At 40.0% G+C, this 21,871-nt stretch overlaps 1 non-coding gene across 1 annotated transcript; it reads right to left on the minus strand.

Moving 5' to 3' along the window:
* Positions 1–388: 388 nt before the first annotated feature.
* LOC112586345 lies at positions 389–496 on the minus strand. The gene has a single exon (XR_003110804.2). It is a non-coding gene; the product is annotated as a U6 spliceosomal RNA (small nuclear RNA).
* Between the last annotated feature and the right edge of the window lie 21,375 nt (positions 497–21,871).

Genomic DNA, 21,871 nt, shown 5'->3' on the forward strand with positions numbered 1-21,871 from the left:
ACAATACAGTAAGTGGTCTTTTTAAAATTAAATACATTTGATGTGTAAGGCAATGGCACCCCACTCCAGTACTTTTGCCTAGAAAATCCCATGGACAGAGGAGCCTGGTGGGCTGCAGTCCATGGGGTCACAAAGAATTGGACATGACTGAGCGACTTCACTTTCACTTTTCACTTTCATGCATTGGAGAAGGAAAGGACAACCCACTCCAGTGTTCTTGCCTGGAGAATCCCAGGGATGGGGGAGCCTGGTGGGCTGCCGTCTATGGGGTCGCACAGAGTTGGACACGACTGAAGCGACTTAGCAGCAGTAGCAACTGTAAACTTAAGATGTAAAATGTGTTATTTTGATGCATTGACATATTACACTATTTTTGCCATTGTCATGAAAAACTATGGAGTGCTTTATGAATTTGCATGTTATCATTTTGTGGGGACCATGTTAGTTTTCTCTGTATTGTTTCAATTTTTAGTATATGTGCTGCCAAAGCAAGTACAATATGTGGCCTTTTGTGTGTGGCTTCTTCCATATATGATAATGTTTTTAAGATTTATCCACACTGTAGCATGTGTCAATATTTCTTTTTGTTGCTGAGTAGTATTCCATTGTGTGGGAAAAACAAACACATTTTGTTTATTTGTTCACCAGTTGATGTACATTTGGATTGTATTGGAAAAAAGAAAGACAAAGGGCATAACATGCATTATCAACTTTCATCAGTAATCAACAAATACCAATAGCTAACAAATATCTAGCTTTCACACATGCTAGTACCATCTTCCAGGCTTCAGAGAGTAGTGAGTGATGAGTGGCAAGAAGGGAGGAATAATCTGTTCCAACATTTCCTGGGGAGGTGGAAGAATTGAGGAGACTTTCTATTTCTAGTCTAGTCAGGGAACACCCTCCACTAACACCATCACCATCACTAACACACACACACACACACACACACACACACACACACACACATCTGTTTTACACAATGCATGTGATAAAGTTGGTTTTAACAGAAGTGATCAAAAGTATGTTGTTCCTTAGGTCCTAGAATCAAATGATACCATTGAGAGATAGGAGTTGCAGATATGTATTTACCATTAGGAGCATTTATCTTCCTGGCCTCATATTCACCATATAAAATATTTATTACTAAAAAAAGAAAAAACTCTAGCAGGCTCAAAATATATTCACTAAGTCAGTTTGGAAACTGTACTTTTTCTTGTATAAATGTTGACTGAGCAGATTCAAAGGCACAAAAATAAGATATTAAAATAATAAATCCTTCAATGCCATTCCTTGTCTCTAAAGAAATAAGTAAATGAAAAGAACAAAAGTATAGTTTCTTTTCTCCTCTGGACACCTTTATGCATTTTTTCATATGCTGCTCCTTTGGCCCAAAATGTTCTTCCATAATTTGTGTCCCATTAAGTCCTAAAAGCTAAATTAGCCTTCCCAACCTCCTTACTTATTGAGAAGCTTCAATCTATCACAGTATCAACTAGGATACCCTGATCTCTGAACTAATTCTGAAGTAAGCTCTCTCTGCCTCGCTGTTGTTGTGGCTCCTGTAATTCTCTATTTAAGGACTTGTCAAGTAGCATTCTAATTTTGCTTTATTTGTCTCTCAAGTCATTAGTCTGTGCTTTGCTTAAGATCAGAGATAGATGACATGCATAAAATATACCCCCAAAATCTTTGTCCAATGAATAAATAAAGATGTTTTGAAAAAAATATTCTACAAATGAAGTTAACTAGTTTGGCTTTATGGACAATTTTCTAAATACAAATGTATTAAGTTAGGAATTCTTGAGAAGAAAAATACGAGACAAGGAGTTGAATGCAAGTGGTTTTTTTGTGATGTGATGCCAGAAATCATGGAAGGAGGGGGGTGGGAAAGTAAGATAAGAAAGGCAAGAAAAGTCAATAAAAGTTCTGCTAATTAACTGGTTACCATCGTGTGTCACAGGATCTCAGTCTTGCTAGAGACCTCTGGAAAACTGCAAAGGACACACCTTAAGATTCTCCTACCCAAGAAACAAGGGAACTGATGTTGTTAAACACTCAACTTCTGTTAATAATGAGTTGAATGTTGCTTCTACATACTTAATTCATTGGTACTTTCAGTCTATTCCAGTGGCCAGATAAAGTCTATGGGGGAAAAAAAACAAAACAAAACAGTTTTTCTTAATATGATGTGACCAAATCAGTAATACACAGAAACATTTGATGCAAAAGGAATGAATATAATGTCTCAACAATATGCTCAGGGATGACCAACCCATATCCAGAAAATACACCAATTCTTGTAAGGATGAGATGCCAGTCCTATTCAAGTGATAGAGTTCTTATGTAATTTGTCTCTAAGTGGCTAATTTGTCTTATAATTATATATTACCATAGCAAGGGCTTGATTTCTAACTTTACTAATGATAGATTTAACATTAGCAGGATAATCATTATAGCCTTGGTCAAGGAAGCCTGTAATATTGCAGCCATGTATATTAGTAGCTCAGCTGTGTCCATGTCTTTGCAACCCCATGGCTGTGAATGACCACCATTCCTACCATCATGGATGCTCACTCTCTGGGTAGATTGCTCTCTGGGATGAGCAATAAGGGCAGGTGGCTGCACTCTAACTGTATGAGCTCATCCTGTTTATCTGGTTGGTTAGCGTTTCTGCTGAGATGAATACTCTTTCTAGTGGGCATCGCTTGAGATAAAATATTTACACCTTTTGGTCTCACAGGTCTATCCCCTAGTGTCTTCCTGACAATTTTCTTATTTTGTTATCCTCAATTTCCAGTCTTTTTCAGGCTAAGTCATTTATCACTGGTCAAGTATCTCTGTGTGTATTCTTATCTCTAATCACTTCCCCACCAAGTTGAAGAACAGATGTACTGCCAAGGATCTGCCCACTGGGGAGGAATGGCCATCACCACTGTATTTCATATATATAATATATACATGATTGGGATTGTACTTCAAAAATTGTATATTTTCTGTTCATACCAACATATGGAGTAGACCCATTAATGAACCAGTTTCAGGATATTCTTCTAGGCAGCCAGTACCTGGGAACCCTCCATAGGGTCAAATGATGAGCCGAGGAGAGGATTGGCCATGAGAGTCAGTGATATAAATATATAGTACACCCATTTGCACAAATTATTTGTACTCTCCTGCCATACTCATGCCCAGCTCACACAGTACCACTTCCATAATATGATGGATTAATGCTATACTCTCTTGAAAATAATTAGCTCATAAGGGACTCACTGTAGAGTATAAAGGATATTTTATGTGAACTCACATATGAACATACACATTGCATACTCACTAGATGTCTCATGGTCTATTATAGACTTTCTATTAAGGTACAGTGGCTTGTTGTATTTGCCATGAAAAACCAAATAGTGCTCTGGTACAAAGAACACTGCCTGTCTTCAGAAGTTTTACAGAGTGTCAATATTGTGGATTACCACAGATAACACATAAATACCTTCAGTTTCTTGAATGCATCCAAACTGAACCATTTCCTGAACTTACTAGAGAAGGCTCTATTGTTCGAGTCACACTCAAAACTGACTTCTTAATGAATGTCTAAGAACTGATTCTGAGTTATATTACTAAAATGGTTCATGGTATTAATATCTTTAAAACTCAAAATGACCATCCAAGCACTGTCCCAGTTTCTTAGTCCTAGAAAGTACAGAGCAAATACCCTGAAATTGAGTTTATAAGAAATGCCTCAGTTTTACCCAATTTCTCAAACCTCTAAAAACTTCACAGATATGTCAGTTAACCAAAACTTTTTAGGGTTTAACATTCCCTTGATACGTAGGTACCTTTCCAGTATTTCCAGAGTGCTTGACATTTCACAATCTCCAGGTCAAATTAATATGATACAGTTGGTGTAGTACAGAGGTATAAAAACTACAGCTTCCAAGCCAAACGCAGCCTGTCATCTGCTTTCATTTATAAAGTTTTATCAGGACACCATCATACTCATTTATTTACATAATGTCTATGACTGCTCAATGGAAGATTTTAGGAGTTGTGACAAAGATCGCATGGTCTATGTGTGTGCTTAGTCACTCAGTCATGTCCAACTCTTTGCAACCCAATGGACTGCCCCTGCCAGGCTCCTCTGTCCATGGGATTCTCCAGACAAGAATACTGGAGTGGGTTGCTACACCCTCCTCCAGGGAATCTTCCCAACCTAGGGATCAAACCCAGGTCTCCTGCATTGCAGGTGGATTCTATACTGTCTGAACCACCAAGCAAACATGATCGGCAAAGCCTCAAAAATTTCCTATTTGACTTTTTACAGTAACAGTTTGCTGAGAATAGTTTTGTGCAAGGCAATGTGTCTAGATGATCAAGGTCCCATTGACCTACAGAGCAAGAGATTAACATAACCCTGAGGCAAGGCTGTTAAGGTGTACTGCTGTCTTTCCAAGTGACTGCTAACAACAGCTGATTTGCCTTCCTGATAGGTATTGAAACAAATAGTTTCCCCAAATCAGTAACTTGTTTTATAGTTTCTAAGGTTATATATTTCCATATGGTGATTTCTTTTAGAAAAGGTATATTTCCAAACACAGAAACCATCACTACCACTTTATTTATGAAAGCTTGCCATCATCTGTCAAAATCCATCTTTTTTTTTTTAACTCATACATCCCATATCAGTGAATTAAGCAGGATATAATGAAGCCCACCACTGCTACATCATTTAAGTTTTTGAAGATGGCATTATCTGTGCAACTTCATCTAGGATGCACCAGCACTTTTGACTTTCTGTAAATGAGGGATGCAGACAGTTTTACAAGCTTCTATTTGGACTTTTATAGCATAATAGCTCTTCATCCACAGATGAAGGAACACGATGATGGTTCTGCCAGCTGCTAAATATATCCATGTGGATTGTGCTATGAGGCTGAGGAAATGACCCAATCATTTCAGAAACTGAGATGGCACATATTTGGGTCAAAAGTCTGTATATCCACACTCTAAAAGAAGTAATGAGGTTGTCTTCATTTCTATTTTACCAGTGGTAATTCAGATCCTGTATCCAATGGCCTTATCAACATCCAGATAATTTTTCCTCAATTAAAAAAATATGTTTAGTTTCTTTTGCTGTGCAATAGCTTTTAATTCGGTCCCACTTGCTTCCCTGGTGGCTCAGATGGTAAAACTTCTGCCTACAATGTGGGAGACCTGGGTTCAATCCCTGGGTCAGGAAGATTCCCTGGAGAAGGAAATGGCAACCCATTCCTGTAAAATCCCATGGATGGAGAAGCCTGGTGGGTTACAGTCCATGGGGCCACAAAGAGTTGGACACAACTTAGCGACTTCACTTTCACTTTTTTGTTTATTTTTGCTTTTATTTCCATTACTGTGAAAGGTGGGTCATATAAGATCTTGCTATGATTTACATCAAAGAGTGTTCTGCCTATATTTTCCTCTAAGGGTTTTATAGTTTCTGGTCTTACATTTAGGTCATTAATCCATTTTGATTTTATTTTTGTGCATGGTGTTAGGAAGTGTTCTAATTTAATTCTTTTACACAGAGCTGTCCAGTTTTCCCAGCATCATTTATTGAAGAGACTATCTACTCTGTTGTATATTCTTGCCTCCTTTGTCAAAGATAGGTATGTGGGTTTATCTCTGGGCTTTCTATCTTGTTCCATTAGAACAATATATTTCTTTTTTTGTGCCAATACCATACTGTCTTGATGGCTGTAACTTTGTAGTATAGTCTAAATTCAGACCTGTTAATTCCCCCAGCTCCATTTTTTCTCCTCAAGGTTACTTTGGCTATTTAGGGTCTTTTGTGCTTCCATACAAATTATGAATTTTTTGTTCTAGTTTTGTGAAAAATATCATTGGTAGTTTGATAGTGATTGAATTGAATCTACCTATTACTTTGAATGGTATAGTCATTTTCACAATATTGATTTTTCCAATCCAGGAACACAGAATATCTTTCAATATGTTTGTGTCATCCTTGATTTCATTCATCAATGTCTTAAAGTTTTCTGCATATAGGTCTTTTGTCTCTTTAGGTAGGCTTATTCCTAGTGAAAAGACAACCCTCAGAATGGGAGAAAATAATAGGAAATGAAAAAATTGACAAAGCATTAACCTCCAAAGTATACAAACAGCTCATTCAGCTCAATACCCGAAAAAAAAAAAAAAAAAAAAACTCAATCAAAAAGTGGGCAGATTGCTGAAACAGATATTACTCCAAAAAAGACATACAGATGGCTAATAAACTCATGAAAAGATGCTCAACATAGCTCATTACTAGAGAAATACAAATCAAAACTACAATGAGGTATCATCTAACACCAGTCAGAGTGGCCATCATCAAACGTAATTACAAAGAATAAATGCTGGAGAGGATGTGGAGAAAAGGGAAACCTCTTGCACTGCTGGTGGGAATGCAGATTGATACAGCCACTATGTATGGAGATTCCTTAAAAAATTAGGAATTAAACTACCATACGACCCAGCAATCCCACTACTAGGAACATACCCTGAGACAACCATAATTGAAAGAGACACATGCACCCCAGTGTTCATCACAGAACTATTTACAGCAGCTGGGACAGGGAAGCAATCTAGATGTCCATTGGCAAATGAATGAATAAAGTTGTGGTACATGTACACAATGGAATATTACTCAGCCATAAAAAAGGAACATATTTGAGTCACTCTAATGTGGTGAATGAACCTAGAGCCTATCACACAGAGTGAAGTAAGTCAGAAAGAGAAAGACAAATATCATATATTAATTCATGTATATGGAATATAGAAAGCTGGAACTGATGAACCTATCTGCAGTGCAGTGATGAGATGCAGATATAGAAAACAGACTTGTGAACACAGTAGCAGAAGGAGAGGGTGGGATCAACTGAGAGAGCAGCATTGAAACATATGCATTACAATATGTAAAATTAAATAGCTAGGAGAAATTTGCTTCATGATGCAGGGAGCTCAAACCCAGTGTTCTGTGACAATCTAGAGGGGTGGGATGGGATGGGAGGTAGGATGGAGGTTAAAGAGTGAGGGGATATGCATATTCAAAAGCAGAGACATTACTTTGCCAACAAAGGTTCGTCTAGTCTAGGCTATGGTTTTTCCAGTGATCATGTATGGATGTGAGAGTTGGACTGTGAAGAAGGCTGAGTGCCAAAGAATTGATGCTTTTGAACTGTGGTGTTGGAGAAGACTCTTGAGAGTCCCTTGGACTGCAAGGAGATCCAACCAGTCCATTCTGAAGGAGATCAGCCCTGGGATTTCTTTGGAAGGAATGATGCTAAAGCTGAAACTCCAGTACTTTGGCCACCTCATGCGAAGAGGTGACTCATTGGAAAAGACTCTGATGCTGGGAGGGATTGGAGGCAGGAGGAGAAGGGGATGACAGAGGATGAGATGGCTGGATGGTATCACTGACTCAATGGACGTGAGTCTGGGTGAACTCTGGGAGTTGGTGATGGACAGGGAGGCCTGGCTTGCTGAGATTCATGGGGTCACAAAGAGTCGGACACGACTGAGCAACTGAACTGAACTGATGGCTGATTCATGCTGATATGTGGCAGAAACCAAAAAAATATTGTAAAGCTGTTATCCTCTAATTAAAAATAAATAAAAAAACTTACTTTTATAGGCTGCTGTTTTGAGAAGAAGTATCTACTGTGTCTTGAACAGATATGATCTTTCACTCAGTAGATTCTAGAGTTCAACAACTGGTTTATGTTTGGAAACTGGGTAAGGAAGAGTGATTTTCCATTGTAGTAGCTGACACATGCTTTCCTTGTACATTAAAAAAATTTGTAACCTTTTTTTGTTGAATTCAGTTCCGTGCAGTTACTCAGTCGTGTCCGTCTCTTTGCGACCCCATGAACTGTAGCACACCAGGCCCCCCTGTCCATCACCAACTCCCGGAGTTCACCCAAATGCATGTCCATTGAGTCGGTGATGCCATCCAACCATCTCATCCTCTGTCGTCCCCATCTCCTCCTGCCCTCAATCCCTCCCAGCATCAGGGTGTTTTCCAATGAGTCAACTCTTTGCATGAGGTGGCCAAAGTACTGGAATTTCAGCTTTAGCATCATTCCTTCCAAAGAACACCCAGGACTGATCTCCTTTAGAATGGACTGGTTGGATCTCCTTGCAATCCAAGGGACTCTCAAGAGTCTTCTCCAACACCACAGTTCAAAAGCATCAATTCTTTGGTGCCCAGCTTCCTTCACAGTCCAACTCTCACATCCATACATGATCACTGGAAAAACCATAGCCTTGACTAGACGGACCTTTGTTAGCAAAGTAATATCTCTGCTTTCTAATATGGTGTCTAGGTTGGTCATAACTTTCCTTCCAAGGAGTAAGTGTCTTTTAATTTCATGGCTGCAATTATTACCTCTAATAATTTGTATCCACTTTACCTCTATGAGCCTCAACTATTCTGAAATCTTCCATTCCTATCTGCTAAAGCTATTCTGTCATCTCTCCTTCATTTCTTTGTAGACCATCATTGTTTCTCTGCCTCAAGGACCAATTTCAGAAGTATACTAGGTATCCTTGTAGGAGTAGTAAATCCTAAAACAGTGAAGAGTGCCCTCATACAAATAAACTATCTTCCATCAAACATACATTGTGCTGGACCCTCCGTATCTATCCTGAGGCATGCTCTACTGGTCTCTGATTGTGTCCCTCTTAAACTCCTTCATTCTGACCATGTTAACATTAACTATTGACTGAGAACAATGAAAGGAGGAGCAGATCTTGAGAAGGTTAATTATCCTGTTGGCTAACATTAACCTTGGGTAAAGTCCTTGCATGGTCTTTATGCAATGAGAGACGATTCTCTTTTTTTATTAAAAGGCAATTTTTCAGCATAGAAGGTTTAAGGAAATTTTGGGATTCAAACACACCTGCCCAATATTCCCATCCTGGATTTCAGCGTTCTATTCTTCTCTTATCACAGACCTAAATTTATTACAGAAGACTTGCTGGGTCTGTGAATTCAGCCTTCAACCTAACTCTGAAACCCTTATAATCAAGTCTCAGGTCTGATACTTAGCAAAGTCTATCCTCCAGGTGAAGTTAACAGTCTTTTTAAAACTTTCCATTAAGGCTTATTTGCTCTTCCAGTGTTCCCTTGTTTAATAGTTGCCTAAACTAAGACAAGCATTTTCTCTTTCAGAGCTCTAGGGCACTTGTTAACAGCCAGAATTCTTAAATTTCCCATTGTTCCATAACCCAGTATATATTCTCACACCTATATATATTCCATCACCATCCACCATGGTTGACAGTTCTATTAACCTGACTTACCACCCACTATGGTGTCTTGTTGCCATTTGGCCATTTAGCAATGTAACCCTGGGTCTTGGTTTCTACTGAAAATAATTCTATTCTTGGCTCCAATTATCATAGCTTGTGTTTCCCTTGAAAAAAAATCTTGATAAAAGGCTCTGAGTGAAACAGTCTATTTTCAATGGGGTCACAGGCTGAACCAGTAGGAAATGGGAAAGTGAAGCAGGAAATACAAGGTTCTCAATACAGTGTATACTAATGAACAGTTATGAGGTCAACTGGGGCTCAGTCCTACTGAAGACCTCTGGAAGACTGCATGAAAATGTTTCAGAGTTAGACACTTGTTTTGTGGCAAATATCGAGCTGAATGTAAATAAAACAGGAAATATAATGCCCAATCGTTCAGGGAATATTCTGGGACTTAGAGTTAAATAAGGATAACTGAAATGTGAGTCCATGAATAAAGGATTAAAATACTCACAAACGCTGTTACAGAGATAAGATCTAAGGAGAAAATATATTTAAAAATCACTTAAATATCAAAAAGTATATGACATTAAAAAACACCCACGGATCATATAAAAGTTTCTTTTTTTTGATGAAAAATATCAGTTTCCTACTTTACACTTCCCCATTGCTAATCTTACTGTCCAGGTTCATCTGCTGTTAACAATTTATGTATCTAGCTCTTAAGGTAGTTATTACATAACTCTACAATGTCTTTACAAATATTGCTTTCAGTTCAGTTCAGTCTTTCAGTCATGTCCGACTCTTTGCGACTGCATGGACTGCAGCACGCCAGGCTTCTCTGTCCATTACCAACTCCCAGACTTTACTGAGATTCATGTCCATTGAGCCAGGGATGCCCTCCAACCATCACATTCCTTGTCGTTCCCTTCGCTTTCTGCCTTCAATCATTCCCAGCATCAGGGTCTTTTCAAATGAGTCAGTTCTTCACATCAAAAGGTCAAAGTATTGGAGTTTCAGCTTCAACATCAGTCCTTGCAATGAATATTCAGGACTGATTTGCTTTAGGATGGACTGGTTGGATCTTCTTGTAGTCCAAGAGACTCTCAAAAGTCTTCTCCAATGCCACAGTTCAAAAGCATCAATTATTCGGCACTCAGTTTTCTTTATAGTCCAACTCTTACATCCATACATGACTACTGGAAAAACCATAGCTTCAACTAAGCATACATTTTTTGGCAAAGTAATGTCTTTGTTTTTCAGTATGGTGTCTAGGTTGGTCATAACTTTTCTTCCAAGGAGCAAGTGTCTTTTAATTTCATGGCTGTAGTCACTATCTGCAGTGATTTTGGAGCCCCAGAAAATAAAGTCTGTCACTGTTTCCATTGTTTCCCCATCTATTTCCCATGAAGTGATGGGACCAGATGCCATGATCTTAGTTTTCTGAACGTTGAGTTTTAAGCCAACTTTTTCACTCTCCTCTTTCACTTTCATGAAGAGGCTCTTTAGTTCTTATTTGCTTTCTGCCATAAGGGTGGTGTCAATCTGCATATCTGAAGTTATTGATATTTCTCCCTGCAATCTTGATTCCAGCTTGTGCTTCATCCAGTGCAGCATTTCTTATGATGTACTCTGCATAGAAGTTAAATCAGCAGGGTGACAATATACAGTCTCAAAGTACTCCTTTCCCTATTTAGAACCAGTCTGTTGTTCCATGTCCAATTGTAACTATGGCTTCCTGACCTGCAGAAATAGATGTTTTTCCTGAAATCACTAGCTTTTTTGATGATCCAGCGGATGTTGGCAATTTGACTTTTGGTTCGTCTGCCTTTTCTAAATGCAGCTTAAACATATGGAAGTTCATGGTTTACATACTGTCGAAGCCTGGGTTGCAGTTTTTGAGCATTACTTACTAGCACATGAGATGATTGTGTGGTAGTTTGAGCATTCTTTGCCATTACTTTCTTTGGGATTGGAATGAAAACTGACCTTTTCCAGTTCTGTGGCCATTGCTGAGTTTTCCAAATTTGCTGACACATTGAATGCAGCACTTTAACAGCATTATCTTTTAGGATTTGAAATAGCTCAACTTGAATTCCATCACCTCCACTAGTTTTGTTTGTAACTATGCTTCCGAAGGCCCACTTGACTTCACATTCCAGGATGTCTGGCTCTAGGTGAGGGATCACACCATGGTGGTTATCTGGGTCATGATCTTTTTTGCTATAGTAGTTCTGTGTATTCTTGACACTTCTTCTTAATATTTTCTGCTTCTGTTGCTGCTGCTAAGTTGCTTCAGTTGTGTCTGACTCTGTACAACTCCATAGACAGCAGCCCACCAGGCTCTGCCGTCCCTGGGATTCTCCAGGCAAGAACACTGGAGTGGGTTGCCATTTCCTTCTCCAATGCGTGAAAGTGAAAGTGAAAGTGAAGTTGCTCAGTCGTGTCCGACTCTTAGCGACCCCATGGACTGTAGCCCACCAGGCTCCTCCATCCATGGGATTTTCCAGGCAGGAGTACTGGAGTGGGGTGCCATTCTGCTTCTGTTAGGTCCATACAACTTCTGTTCTTTATTGTGCCCATCTTTGCATGAAATATTGCTTTAGTAAGAGCAATTTGTGTTCCATCCTCCCACGTCTATTCCCCCAATTAATCTTCCTCTCAATTGTTAACAGTAAAATTACTGTTTTCTTCTGTTTAAGTGCCTTTGTGATCATATATATATATATATATCATATGTATATCATATATATATATATATTTGATAATGCATTTTAAACAACATTTCTTGGGATGAGGATATTAGTGTCCCTACCCTTGCCTTGGGCTTTCCAGGTAGTGCTAGTGGTAAAGAACCTACCTGCAAAAGCAGGAGAAATAAGAAACATGGGTTTGTCCCCTGGGTTGAGAAGATCTCCTGGAGAAAAGAATGGCAACCCACTCCAGTATTCTTGCCTGGAGAATCCCATGGACAGAGGAGCCTGGTGGGCTACAGTCTGTAGGGCCACATAGTCAGACAGGACTGAAGCGTTTTACCACACATGCACACAACCTTCCTTTAGAAAAGAGGTTCAATTTTACATTTTCAATGGCACAATTTGACTTCCAGTATTTAAAAATGTGTATATTGACAAACCAGCTTCCCATTCTATGCAACACCAAGTGAATTAATGGGAAACAACAACAACACAATAGTAATAATAACAAACCAAAGATAGAAAATTGATTTCATACCTAGCAAATGTTCTCAGGCAACTGAGAGATATTTCTTTCAATATTTTTGTTGACTTTGCACCTTCTCTTGTTGATTTTTATGTGTTTAATGTGTATCCTGAAATACCTTTTTTTGGAAGGTGGTTTTAACTATGCAGATTTATTCTAACCTTTTAGACATAATTCTTAATTTCAGAAACCGATTTTGCATTACAGTGTCAATAATAAGCATATTTTAGATACACATTCATAGGCCTGAAGCAGAGCTGTCAATACAGGATAAATGAGGACATTGGAAAAATGAGATTATCTCAGGGACTAGGTTCTGCACACAAGATTCAGGTTTCCAGTACTTCATTGAATGAGCACCTATTTCAAGCTATCTCTGCTAAGTGCTGACACTAGATTAGGGAATGATGCATGCATTTCCCTGTTGGCTCAGATGGTAAAGCATCTGCCTGCAATGTGGGAGACCTGGTTTAATCGCTGGGTCAGGAAGATACCTGGAGAAGGAAATGGCAACCCACACCAGTACTCTTTCCTGGAAAATCCCATGGATGGAGGAGTCTGGTAGTCCATGGGGTCACAAAGAGTCAGAAACAACTGAGTGACTTCACTATCTTAAAAGATAAAGTTCTGTAAATATCAAATGGGATAACCAGAGCAAAGAGGTAGAGAGGAAACGTCCCAGTGAACCCAGAGGTGGAGACCTCATACTTTCTGGTAGACCAGGAGGTTTTCTGGAAGCAGAGGTGCTTTTTGTTGAAATATAAAAGAGGAGTGGGGTTTTTAAGGAGAATTGTCATGGCTTATGTTGGAAGAAACAACATTCTGCAAAGAGATTGCTAATTTTGTCCTACTACTGAGATAGAGTATTGTAAGTTCAAAAACATTATGAATAATTTTGTGTATCTAGAGTTATAGCAAGGAGACAGACAAAGAAAATACAGACATATGGGCATGGATAAGCCCTAATGCAGCTTTGTTTACAAAGCAATCAGTGGGCAATATTATTCAGTGATTGAAAACCCCTGATCTACACTGTTGAGGGCAAAGGTTTTCTGTCCAACTTGAGTTAGCTGTAGCTAGCAGGGACCAGACTGGGAATGATTCTGAATGGGAATGTTTTAGGTCCTTCTTTGGCATTAATGAGTGAACATTGATAGCTACAACCTTGTAGGCAGATGCTTTACTGTTTGAGCCCCCAGGGACATGTGTCTGGCTTCCCCGATAGCTCAGTTGGTAAAGAATCCACCTGCAATGCAGGAGACCCCCATTCAATTCCTGGGTTGGAAAGATCTCCTGGAGAAGGCAAAAGCTGCCCACTCCAGTATTCTGGCCTGGAGAATTCCATGGGCTATAGAGTCCATGGGAACACAAAGAGTCAGATGCGACTGAGCGACCTTTTTTCACCCATTCCTTTTCCTAAAGTCATGAATAGATTAAGAGGCTAAAGTAGCGGCAGATAAATCCATTGAAAGTAAAAAGTGAATTCACTCAGTCGTGTCTAACTCTCTGTGATTCTATGGACTGTAGTCTGTCAGGCGCCTCCTTCCATGGGATTTCCCATGCGAGAATACTGGAGTGGATTTCATTTCCTTCTCTAGGGGATCTTTTGGACCTGGGGATCAAACCCAAATTCACTAAGAACAGTGCCATAGAGGAAGGCTGAGTTTGAAGGTGGAAAATAAAAAATTTGATTTTGAGTATGTTGACCTAAAGATGTACAAATTTCATCCAAATGGGAATTCCTAATATATAGATTGTCAGATAAAGTATAGGATTTCTACATAAATTTGAATTTTAAATGAACACTAAATAATTTTAATATAAATATGCACAAAATGTTTCACGGAACAAGCTAAACTAAAAAAGTTGTTTTTTTTTTTTTTTTTTTTTCCCATCAAAAATTTCATTTCGCTGGACACAATACAGATTTTCATTTGATAAATGTGGTAAACTCACAAGTATAGTTGACATGGTCCTTCCCTGGTGGCTCATTGACAAAGAACCCATCTGTCTGTGCAGGAGATGCAGGTTCAACCCCTGTGTCAGAAAGATCCCCTGGAGAAGGATGACAACCCACTCTAATATTCTTACTTGGGAAATACCATAGACAGAGAAGCCTGGTAGGCTACAGTCCATGGGGTTGCCAAAGGGTCAGACACAACTTAACAACTAAGCAACAACAATAGTTGATGTAGTTTGTAACTAGGAGAGAGAGACATGGATACGAAATATAAACTTTGTAATGACTTGTATGTAGCTGATGCTGTAAATTCTGTTACTAACCAGCTTTCTGACCCTAGCCAAGATAACTTCACCTCACATTTGTATAATGTGGAGATTCTATTAGCTGATTTTCTTTAACCTTTTATGTTTTAAGATAATATGTAATTCTGAGTACACTTTCTTGAATATATCTACTTATGATTTTTGTACTATTATCTGCCACAAATAACATTTATTGTGATTTGATGGAGTTAGCTGCCATGTTCAATTTTTAGGGAAGAGCAAATTATCCTTTTCATGCAAGTGTTTCTCTGGCACTGCTTTTTCCACCATTTGATAAAAATAATAGCCAGCCGTCCTGATATAGAAATGTTTATTTCTGTAGTATCACTTTCTCTTATTTATTCAATTTTGTCACAGTATGCCATATTTGGATCATAAATTTTGATTTATACTCAAGTCACACTGAGGGATATTGATTCACTTGAACATGCTTGATGCATTCCATTTCTGAATGCTAGAGTTGCCTACCAAACAGCAAAATTATTTCTCTCTATTTTTATTCTCAAGTGAATATAATATTTGAGAAAACATCACATATGATTCCCATATAGGTTTTAGGTCTTATTCTAAAAGGCTGGTTTACAGAAGCTAATAAATTTTTCCATATGCCAGCATAATGATGTTAGTGTCCCTGTCCTCCACAATTTTAAGAATAATCACAAAATAAATTTTATTAGATTTTGACAATTTAATAGTACGGATAACTACAACCAGCTACATTATAAATAATTCAATACTGTTATCACAATCACTACAGGTATTGAAACAGTTAAAAGGTTGTTGTTAAACCATAAAAAGATGCTGAGATTCTTGGCCTCTGGAGGAGACAAATTCAATCTGGGGCCAGAGACAAGGTTTGATTGCTCAGAGCTTTTGTGTAATAAAGTTTTATTAAATATAAAGGAGATAGAAAAAGCTTCTGATAGAGACATCAGAAGGAGCCAGAAAGAGTGCCCCCACCCTTTTCTTTTAGGAGTTATGTATCTAAGGGAAAGGGGCATTGTCCCTAAATTGTTGAGCCAACATATTCTCCTAATACTCATATTGAGGGTCTCTGATCCAGGAGCCCCAAGTAATAGTTGGAGGAGGTTGTGGCACTGATAGGAGCCTGGACAAAAATTTGTAACTTAAATGCTTTCAGATGGTTAGAAACAAACTCCTTTTTACAGTTACAGATGTAAGGCAAAATAGTTATTATACCAAGTTAAAACATAATCAAAATTAAAAGTCACAGTATGTCCATAGTTAAGGTACAATATGTTATAGCAGTCCATCTTATGATTGTTAGACAGCATCACAGGGTTGAAGAAAGTCCTTTCCTTGAAAAGGAGAAACCTGCCATGGGAAGTGTTCAATTGATGAGGAGGGGAGTGCTCCGCAGATCCAGCAATTAGACTCATTGTGGAATGCAATGTAGGAATGAGTGCAGGACAGGAAGGCGCTGTCTTGAGGGTCAACCAACAGACTCAGGACTTTTGGAGTCAACAGAAGCAAGCCCACCTAAATTCCCAGGCCCATCTCGGTTCCTAGCTCAAACAGTGGCTTGTTTGACTCAAAGACTGGGTCAGGAGTTAACCCCTGGGTAATGTCTGTTGAAAAGCTAAAAGGTGAGTCACGTAGTTAATTTTAACTATGTGACTTCAGGATCTATGACAATATCTGTGCATAAAAACAGTTTGTCATAGAGATAGTCCCTTCTTCTTAGGGACAGTTTGAACCCTCATTAAAGCTGCGGGTAAAACTTTAAACCAACTGTCTTGTGTTTCCTAGTTAGCTTACACGGATGTCTTTTATTAATATCATTAGCCTTTTCAACTTTTTCTGAAGATTGGGGTCTCCAGGAATAGTGTGAGTGATATTCTAATCTTAGAGCTTTTAATACCCCCTTGAGTTACAGCATCTTTAAAGATGGAGCCATGGTCACTCTGAACTTTAGAGTTTAAGATCCCACTTAACATTATGAGAATGCAGTACAGTAAGATTTTGCCCATTCATTAACCTCAGGCTTTAGTGAATACTGCTTTTGATGGGAAAATAGGTGAGGGTCTTTGAGCTTGATAATGACAGGAACAGTGTTTTGTGCTTGCTAGACCCACAGTTTTCCCATCAGTTCACACTTTATAACTTACATTTTGTTCAGTTAAAAGAGCAGGTTCCCCACATTTATGAAAACAGAGGCCTGGACCTTGTTCAGCATATCCCTCCCCAGAAGAGGTGAGGGAGACTGGCATGATTGGAAACTCGAGAAAATAGCACAGAGTCCCAGTTGCAGCTTAAAGTATGACTGAAATAATAGCATTTGGCTTGTCCAGACAGCCCCACTGCAGTAGTGAATGGGAAGGAAAGCGGTGTCCAAAAAAAAATTGACTGATTGGCCCTCCACAGTTATCAATACCAGGGATTCCTCAGGTGTTATTAGGATAGGTCTTGGTTAGGGACCCCTGGGCACCTTCAGTCCCGAATGTCTTGGGAGTCCGACCCCTGGGGCCTACACCTCAGTGGGCAGTCTTCTACAATATGATCATTTGCAGACTGGACATGGAGTTGGGGGCACCTTAGATGCCTGAGGGCAATCCTGCTTGAGATGCCCCTCCTTTCCACAGTAATAGCAAGCCTATCCTTTTTTACCTGAGTCCTTCTGGGCATTTTTCTCAGGCTGTTTCAAGGCAGATTTAACAGCCTTCGTTGGGCCTTTGGTCCTTTGTCTGGTTCTTTTTTTCTCCTCATATTCTTTACCATAATACACCATCTGAGCCAGCTCTAACAGTTTTTCAAAGACTGATTTGGTCCAAACTCCTGTTTTTGTAATGTACAGCAAATATCTGGAGCCAACTGAGTGATAAATCTACCTTTAAAGATCATTTCTCCCTCTGAACTTTCAGGATCAACATCAGTAAACTTGTGGACAGCCTCCCGTAGTCTATCTTGGGATTTACCAGGAGTTTCCTTCTCTCCCTGTTCCATGTCAGCCAGCTGAGCATATTTTAAAGTCTTAGCGGCACTCACTTGAGTCTTTCAAGAATACACTTGACAAAGTGTCTCTGTTATAGGGACTGATTGGCTTCCAGTAGGGAGGGGAGCTACTTCATGCTCACTCTTTCTCCTTGTCTCACATTCAAGCCATTCATCTCCAAAAGCAGTAGTTTTCCCCAAAATTCAAGCTCCCGAATCAGGAGTCAGCGTCTGTCCCAAGACATACATTATTTCTTTTCAAGTAAGCTCATAAAGTGAAGGTAGCCCCATAAAGGCTTCTATGTATTTTTTGGATCCTCTTGATAGTCTCAACCGCAATTGGTACTGTTTGAATTTCTACCAAGACTGAGGCAACCCCTCCTGGAAGGGTGCCCTGACTCTCAACCCGTTCAGTTGGGAACCCCAGATACAGGGGCAAAGTAAGAGGACAGGAGGGAGCTGAAGGTTTCACAGCCAAATCTGTACCCTTAGGACACAAGTCTGGCATGTCTCACAGAGAGATAAAGAGCACCACTTATGTCACTTCTACCCATTTCCCTTGTTTTCTACAGAACTGGTCTAGTTGTAAAACAGTAATAATTGAGGCCTTTCAACTGGCCAGCATTCCCTGCCTTCCAAAGGATACTGTGGCCATTCAGTATCACAGAGTGATATCTTTTTAAATTCTGGGGATCAAACTTGTCCCAGTTTTTAAAAATACATTTTAAAGAAGTGGTTCTGGAACTGTTAGCTCCCATCTATGAGAGAGAGAGATAAGGAGAAGGAAATGGCAACCCACTCCAGTATTCTTTCCTGGAGAGTCCCAGGGACAGAGGAGCCTGGTGGGCTGCTGTCTATGGGATTGCATGGAATCAGACATGACTGGGGCAACTGAGCAGCAGCAGCATAAGAGAGAAAAAAGGAGCATCTACAGCTGTGTCTTCTTTCCACTGGAGGCATCCCTCCTTGCTTTAGATGGGGGTGTAGGCAGACTTTCCACCAAAGCTTTCTTTCCCTGGTCGGACTTAGTCTGTCCCTTACTGACGCAGGCTCTATACTCATCCTTCCCAGTTCTATCATGGAGGCACCAGGGGTAGACCTGATGGCATCACAGATTGATTTTCAGTTCCTTAACACCAAGACATTTGTTTGATTTGCCCTTTTCCTCTGATGCCACCTGGGGTGGAGCAGAGTAGCTTGCCCAGAATGTTTCCCAAGCTAGGACCACTAGGGGAAGCAGCCATCTTACATGTGCCCATGCACACTCCTGTGTACAGTCCTGACCACAGTAGAAGTGTTGAGTCATTGCCACATCAGTATATGTGATACTGAAAGTGTCAGCCAGTGAGAAAAGAGTGATTTATGTCCTCAAGCTATCAGGACCAAGCCTTCCAGCTTATTTCCACAGATTCCACAAAAGAATATGTAAGGAGTTGAGACAAAACCCACCAGAGAGCTCCTCTGGTCCACTAAGAGCTAACACTACCAAAGGAAGAAGCCCACTGCACTTCCAATCTGACCAGATCCTGGAACTCCTGATCTGTGTCTCCAAAAATCTCATGATCACCAGCAGTACTTTTATCCACATAGATAGGCGGCATAGCCATGACAAAGACTCACTTTCAGGTCGCTGGCCCCTGAGGCAGGCAGCCAAGAGAGTGACCTCTAGCCTGAGAGACATTCCTGGAGCTAGAGCTCCGCCTCACTCCCAAACACGCTCTTGTAAATTTCGGCTCCTAACAAGGATAGGTGCTTCCATACTTGGTGTCTAAGTAAAAGTACATAGTAACAGCATGGATCACAATTCCCTTGGAAGTCTATAATTCGACAGATTAGGTTAGTAGTTCTAATTCCCCATGCAATTATGAAGTGGTCAGAGACCGGGAAAAAGATGACCGAGAAAGAAAAGTTCAGTCCACACGCTTTGCCAATCTTTGGCCACTCCCCTTGCAGGGATGTTGGGTATCTCTTGGTACTGGCAAGTCGGTATAAATCCCTGACAAGACTCCCCTTTTTGGGGCTGCCTTTAGTCGATGTGAAGCACTGCAATCAGGGCTCATTGCTTACTTTGCTCACGGCGTGTCATTCATTCACAGAAGCATACCGGAGAGTTAGCAAAGTAAAGCAGAAAATGTGTATACTGAGAAAGCAGAGAGTCTAGAGCTGTGAGTGTTCTTACCTTGTCCTGAAGATTCCAGACGAACCTCCGAGATGATACCTTATAGTTAACGGCATCAGATTCGTGACCTCCAAAGAAGAAGATTTAGCTTCAAGATCAGGGATCAGGCTTGATCACTCAGGAGCTTTTGTATAGCAGAGTTTTCTTAAAGTGAAAAGGGACACAGAAATCTTCTGAAATACACATCAGAAGGGGGACTGAGAATGCCCCTTGTTAGTCTTCAGCTGGATGTTTTCTGTCTATTAGAAAACTATTAATCAGATAAGAAAGACGCCTCAAGGCTGACCGAGTTTCACCAGGCCCCTCTCCCACAATATGCATTTTTGAGATAGGGTGGAATGAGGTGTGTCATCCACCAGCCACAAAACAATTGATATGAATACTGGTTTGTTGAGCTATTATCAGCCCAAGATTTGAGAAAAGAAAACAAATTTAGTCTTCAATTCATTTCAGTTGCTCAGTCGTGTCTGACTCTTTGTGACCCCATGAATCCCAGCACGCCAGGCCTCCATGTCCATCACCAACTCCTGGAGTCTACTCAAACTCATGTCCATCGAGTCGGTGATGCCATCCAGCCATCTCATCCTCTGGCATCCCCTTCTCCTCCTGCCCTCAATCCCTCCCAGCATCAAGGTCTTTTCCAACAAGTCAACTCTTTGCATGAGGTGGCCAAAGTATTGAAGTTTCAGCTTTAGCATCAGTCCTTCGAAAGAAAACCCAGGACTGATCGCCTTTAGGATGGACTGGTTGGAACTCCTTGCAGTCCAAGGGACTCTCAAGAGCCTTCTCCAACACCACAGTTCAAAACCATCAATTCTTCGGCGCTCAGCCTTCTTCACAGTCCAACTCTCACATCCATACATGACCACTGGAAAAACCATAGCCTTGACTAGACAGACTTTTGTTGGCAAAGTAATGTCTCTGCTTTTGAATATGCTGTCTAGGTTGGTCATAACTTTCCTTCCAAGGAGTAAGCGTCTTTTAATTTCATGGCTGCAATCACCATCTGCTGTGATTTGAGAGCCCCAAAAAATAAAGTCTGACACTGTTTCCACTGTTTCCCCATCTATTTGCCATGAAGTGATGGGACCAGATGCCATGATCTTAGTTTTCTGAATGTTGAGCTTTAAGCCAACTTTTTCTCTCTCCTCTTTCACTTTCATCAAGAAGCTTTTTAGTTTTTCTTCACTTTCTGCCATAAGGATGGTGTCATCTGCATATCTGAGGTTATTGATATTTCTCCCGGCAATCTTGATTCCAGCTTGTGCTTCTTCCAGCCCAGTGTTTCTCATGGTGTACTCTGCATATAAGTTAAATAAGCAGGGTGACAATATACAGCCTTGATGTACTCCTTTTCCTATTTGGAACCAGTCTGTTGTTCCATGTCCAGTTCTAACTGTTGCTTCCTGACCTGCATACAGGTTTCTCAAGAGGCAGGTCAGGTGGTCTGGTATTCCCATCTCTTTCAGAATTTTCCACAGTTTATTGTGATCCACACAGTCAAAGGCTTTGGCATAGTCAATAAAGCAGAAATAGATATTTTTCTGGAACTCTCTTGCTTTTTCGATTATCCAGCAGATGTTGGCAATTTGATCTCTGGTTGCTCTGCCTTTTTTAGTCTTAGGTGGAACCATTTTGAAGAAAGGCAATTCCAAACATATAAGTAGTTTCATTAACATAGCTTAAGAAAAACATTTCCATAAGAAAAACGCATTGGTTAGCTCCAGGCTTGAATAAAGGTAAGTTCAGGTGGAATCAGGTGTCATCATGACAGCACAGAATTTTAAGAGACACTTGCAGCCTATTTCCTTTGCTTGGAGACCCCTGGCTTTCCTGCCTGTTACCCCCTCACGGTGGGTACAACTAAATGATTTACCAAAGGTAGTTCCCCCTGTGGATAACGGAGCTAAATTTGAACACAGGGTTTCTTGCCTCAGTTTT

The sequence above is a fragment of the Bubalus bubalis genome, chromosome 7 (assembly GCF_019923935.1).
Source record: "Bubalus bubalis isolate 160015118507 breed Murrah chromosome 7, NDDB_SH_1, whole genome shotgun sequence".
Classification (NCBI taxonomy): domain Eukaryota; kingdom Metazoa; phylum Chordata; class Mammalia; order Artiodactyla; family Bovidae; genus Bubalus; species Bubalus bubalis.